A 6,000-nucleotide genomic window follows, 5' to 3' on the forward strand; every position below is an offset into this window, starting at 1 on the left:
CCGTAGATCGAAACTACGCTCTGCTATGTGTATATGTTTTAATTGATCCAGTGGTGTGCCTCGAGGTTCAGTTTTGGGTCTAGCACTCTCCATAATACTCGCATGTGAAAATTATTAAAAGTCGATCTTCCGTAAAAGTAATTTCACATACTATAGAAAAATGAGTGGCAAGGCAATACTATATTATATATCTGTCTGCTTTATCAATATATTTATCTAGCTAACTAGTTATCAGTGCCAATCTATCTACCTACCTCTCTACAAATGAATCAGTCAATCAGTCAGTTAATCCAACTACAGAGAGAGAGAGAGAGAGAGAGAGAGAGAGAGAGAGAGAGTGAGTGAGTGAGTGAGTGAGTGAAACAGTGTGTGTGTGTGTGTGTGTGTGTGTGTGGCGTACCAATGCGTGAGAGAGGGAATCGTGAAGGCTGCCAAAGCTAAGAGGCGCATTAGGAGACGCATTAAGGATTCTATTAATCAGGGAAGCAGCAAGTGGAAGCCGCCCTTCTAATTGGACGAGCACGACCGTAAAGTGACTAATTGGAGAAAATGGACTAAATTACCCCGTCTGATTGTTCCCTGATGGTCGTAATTGGCCGCCCCAAGGTTGAGGAGCCGCCGCCACTGACCGACAGGCAGGCACTCTGGCGGCGGTGGTGGTGGTGGTAGTGGTGGTGATTGTGGTGGTGGTAGTGGTATTTGTTTGTTGTTGTTTTTGTTGTTGGTGGTTTTGGTGGTGGCCTTCGTTTTGTTCTCCTCGTCCTTCTTCTCCTCCCTTTTCGTCTTAATTCTTGTTCTTGTTCTTGTTCCTCTTTATTCTTCCTCTTCTTTTTCTTTTTTTTTTCTTGTTGTTCTTGTTCTTGGTCTTCTTGTTCTTGTTGTTCTTGTTCTTCTTTTCTTCATCATCATATTTATCATCATGAACATCATCATCATCTTTTCTTCTTCTTCTTCTTCTTCTTCTTCTTCTTCTTCTTCTTCTTCTTCTTATCATTATTATTATTATTACTATTCATCTTTCTTCTTCTCCTTCTCTTCCACCTCGTCCATTTCCAAACTTTACATCTCCATTCCAGCCACGCCAAAGGTCTTGTAGTTGTGCTATAAGAAATGAGCAGGGGAAGGTGAGGGCACGTATAGCCTTTGGTGGGTGGTGAGTGTACTGGGTGGGTATAGGGAAGCAGGAGAGGGCGGTGAGTTAATGGACAATTTGGCTGCGGGGCGGAGGGAGGGTCAGTAAGGTGGAGGGGCAGCCAAACAGAGGCACGTGGGGCGCGGTTTGGATAAAAGGCAGGAAAATAAACATGGATGGACACCAAGGCAATTACTTAGCCTGAAGAACTCCACGGAGTGAGTGATGGGATAGTGGTGAGACTTCGATGTTTGCTGAAAAAAAAAAAAAAACGTGACTTTTCGATGTTTGCTGAAAAAAGAACATTGTGACTTTTTGTAGAGCAATATGAAAAAAAAGTGATATCTTTATAATTGTTTAGCTCTTCTATCATAACTTATTTTTAACCTCTTTTACTTACTCCTTAGAAACTGGCCCTTTGAGTAGACCTTTATTTTCAGCCTTTTTTTATACTACCCTTGGCTAGAACCTCGCTTACAAATATATGAATAAATAAATAAAATCTGTATAACATTTTAACTGTCTCATGACTCTCAGAGCTACATTTATTCCTGTTTCAAGATTCAGATATACTTTTATAGTTGTACCTTTGACACACATCCGTCTCCACGTCTAACTGAAGAAGGACGGTACAGTGATCTCCCTCATCTGTGAAAATCTTTAGAAATCATAGCAGAGCGCCAACCTCTGCCTACCAAGTGACTGACGATGTGTGTGTGTGTGTGTGTGTGTGTGTGTGTGTGTGTGTGTGTGTGTGTGTGTGTGTGTGTGTGTGTGTGTGTGAGTGTGTGTGTGTGTGTTGCGGAGCCAGGGACACTATGATGTGATGTATCCATTAGTCTTAATCAGTATCCAGGTAAAAGTGGCTGAACTAGTTTTTCGATCCGTGATTCTGATAACAATGATGTTGTGGAACAAGATTCACTTTTGCCCCGCGGATGTCTTTGTTAGGCAGGAGTGGCCTCGTCCAACGCATCCTCCTCTGTGTGAATGAGAACAATTATTATTTTAGAAGTTAAAAAGTACTTAGTGTTATGTTATAATGATTTTTGTTTTTTGGTAAAAGTTTCCGCTTTCAATCCTTCTCCGTTTTTATGAATTCCTTATTTTGGTGTTCTTGCTCTTTTTCTTTCTTGTTTTTTTTTTTTTTTTGTGAAGGAATGAGAAATTAGCTAGGAAGTGTTGAGATCTTAGGGAGTAAGTTGGGTTACCTACAGAAAAGAAGTGTGATGATCCTCTACTGGTGTGTGTGTGTGTGTGTGTGTGTGATCAATAAGTTATACACCATACAAGTTGCACATAAACACTTGCAAGGCTTAACATTCTCTGCAGCTCATTCCTTGGTACACCTTCAACTGTTTGCTTTTTTCACATCACCATCCTTACACCACTACACTGCCACCACATTGCACGTTTACACCACTAACACCACATCATTCCACCTCTACATCACTGCCACCATCTCACCACCACCACACTAATGCTACCATATAACACCACCACCATACTACTGCCACCATCTCATCACCACCACACCACTACCACCACCACACTACACCACCACACAACTATCACAACACATCACCATACCACACCACTGCCATCTCATTACACCACTATGCCGCACCACAACCACACTACACATACCATGCAATGCCACTATGCCACACTACTTTTACCACATCACCACACCACTGCCACCATACCACATCATCATGTCTTACCTCTTGCTACCACACCACACTATTCGTATTTCATATTGATTCAGTACACCACACCACACCACACCATACCACACCACACCACACTACCATAAGTAACACTACCATAGGCACCGTGCTATCAATATTAGAACTATAGCAACCCACACACCACCATTATCACCACCAGCACTATCACCACAACTAGATCCATATTCAGAAACTCTTAGGACTCTCACCACGACTATTTTCCAAGGCCACAAAGATGATTAACGGGGTTTTCAAGATTGTTTCTCCAGTTGATAATGTAGAAATCTTGTCAGTCTGCCTCTAGAACCGTAAAAAAATACCTTAAAAAAATTCATGTAGATCTAAATAAAGCCTTTTGAAATGTTCGAGGTGAGATACAGAAAAGTTTGAGAATACAGGTCATAGTACACCACCATCACCGCCACACAGAACCCAGGAATGATGGTCGAGGCTCGCATTTCATCTGCTCCGGCTGACCTCTCACTGCGCTGCGGAATTTCAGTATAATACGTATCGGTAATAGAAAATTTCTCACCCTCTTCCACTAAAAGGCGAGTCTCGCTAGCCGATACTGGATGCGATGGAAGCCTTTCTTAGTTTATGGCTCAATTAATAGCCAGGTGATTGGTAGCGGCTATAAATTATTCCATTGTTGGAGGTGCGAGTTTGGCGGGGGTCGGAGGCCGGTTTAAATTACCCGCCATAAACACCACCGCTGTGACGTCACGCCTTTGTTGAGGGCGACGAGCCTAAAATCTTCCTGCCAGATGAGTGGTGTAGTAAAGCCTCGTGTAGTAAAGCCTCCGCCCCTCACCTTGTCTCGCGTCGTCTCGCCTCGCCTCGCCTCTCAGCCAGGCCGTGCACCGCATTCTCAAACCTCTCGCCGACTTATCTCTAATACTTTCAACAGACTTTAGTGGCGGGTATTGGGGTTTCATCAGGCTTTAGTGAAGGTTATTGGTGTTTTCAGGGGAGTTTCATGGTTCCGCTGATTGTATGATAAATGTATTTTGTATTATCAATAGCAACGGGATAGAGGTAAAAACAACTAATTATTATCTCTATGGGCTTTGAAAGTAGTTAATAGCTTTCCACATAGTGACCTTAGTGTTTCATGTGTTTAATGTATCTTTTTATTTTGATATCTGTACTGAATTATATGAAAAGACACTTGGGATTTATGTTATGTTCCTACAGTGTTGTCTAAGTGTAGTGACAAATGTTACTCTAGTCACATTTGTCTTAGTGAGCTAAAAGGCAGCATGAGTACTTTCTCTTCTGCAGTTCCTTCCAGTGTGCTTAGATTATATTATCAGTCAGTGTCGCGGAGGAATATGATGCATCGATGCTGTGGTAATAAGAAACTGATTTTGTACACTGATACGCGTTTGGCTGTATGGTATGCACTGCTTGGCTCTCAGTGCCCCGATGAAGACTGCGATGGAAATAAAACAGCTTTTGGAGTGCTCATGTGTTTGATTTTATGACTAACTCGCCTGATTTGCTTCATTGTTCCTTTACATATAAGATCATTTAGATGGACTGCAATTTGAATGCTGAAATATAGATTGATTTTTCACTGAAGCAAAAGTGAATATTACACACTAGTGAAAAGCCGCTTGGGAAATTTTGTGACTAAGCTACTTTGTTTCATTGTTTCTATCTGTGACATCATTGGATTGGACTGTTATTTGAAGTAATGATATTGAGGTAGATTTTCACCAAAGGCTAAAGCGAAAATCGTTGACTAGTGAAGCGTTATGTATGATAATTCACTACATCTGCTTTGTTTCATTGTTTCTATGTCACATCATTTGGGTTAACTATTGCTACAAACCGTACAGGTAAGATTAATTCGCCTTTGTCGCCACCGCTTATGTGCTGAACATCTCCCGCCTTTCACTTCCCCCACCTCGCTCTTCTAGTAGTATTGTTTAACCGCTTCAGTACCGTGACGCTTTTCCATATTCATTCTGTTTACCACATGGCGATTTTATACAGCTTCAGAAACTTATTTTGGGTATTAGAATAGTGAAAACTGTTGTTATTAATCTTCTCACCATCACAGACCCTTGCTAATGTCAATAAAATGGACTAACCGTACAGAAATCTCAAGGTAAAAATGTGTCCCAGTATTGAAGGAGTTAAGAGTAATAGCAATAGCATTAGTACTATGATATTGATAGCATGAATATGACACCTTCTTTCTCCTTATTGCATTCCTAACACTGTCCTTTTATTCACTGTACACTATTTCCAATCCCTGCTCTCGCACTGATGGCTTCTCATTTATTCTCCGTCTTTATAGTTAGCAATGCTTATGATTGGCTGTGGGCAGAGTGGGAGGCAGGAAAGGCAGTGAGTTGCAGTTAGAGATCGTGTGTGGGAGGAAAGGCTGGCTGGATGATCTGAGGCTACAAAGCAGGACTAGGGATTAAGAGGAGGTAGTGGAATGTCAGGGGAAAAAATGAGGGAAAGGTTGTGAAATGGAAGGTGGGACGAACGTTTTGGGGAGCTGATGAGGGTCTGGGGGAATGAAAAGCTTGGATGATGTGTGTTGAGACTGGCGTTGTTGTTGTTGTTGTTGGTGGTGGTGGTGGTGGGATTGTAGTGTTGGCGATGGTGGAGTTGTGGTCCAATGCCTGAGCTACTGGTAATTGCAAAAGAAATGCTTGTTTATTAATTTTTTTTTTTTGTTTACTTACATTTATCGTTTTATTTATATTTATTTTGTTTACATTTTTACCGGATGAAGGACTCGGAGAAATGATATTAACAAAATGTGTAAGTTTTTTGTTTTTCACCGCCTTCCTTAAAAACAATGATGATAATAAGAGAATAAATAAATATATAAGCCAGTTTATATTCCGAATCACCTTAAAAGTTTTGATTAAAGAAGACAAAGTCGAAAGCAAAGTCAGATTCAAGCAGAGTTTCAGAGTATATTATATCAGTAAAAAATATGATTCGAATTCTTTATGTCTGTTTGGTGAGACGATACTGCTACAGCTTCATCCCATCACCTCTTACTGTCTCACATTATTTTTTGTAAGCTGAGTGTTTAGAGATGCATAAACTTCCTTCCTAGGATTTAACGTGGTTCAAAATAGCAATATCAAAACATCTAAGATAACGCAA

The sequence above is a fragment of the Portunus trituberculatus genome, chromosome 42, assembly GCF_017591435.1.
Source record: "Portunus trituberculatus isolate SZX2019 chromosome 42, ASM1759143v1, whole genome shotgun sequence".
Lineage (NCBI taxonomy): Eukaryota > Metazoa > Arthropoda > Malacostraca > Decapoda > Portunidae > Portunus > Portunus trituberculatus.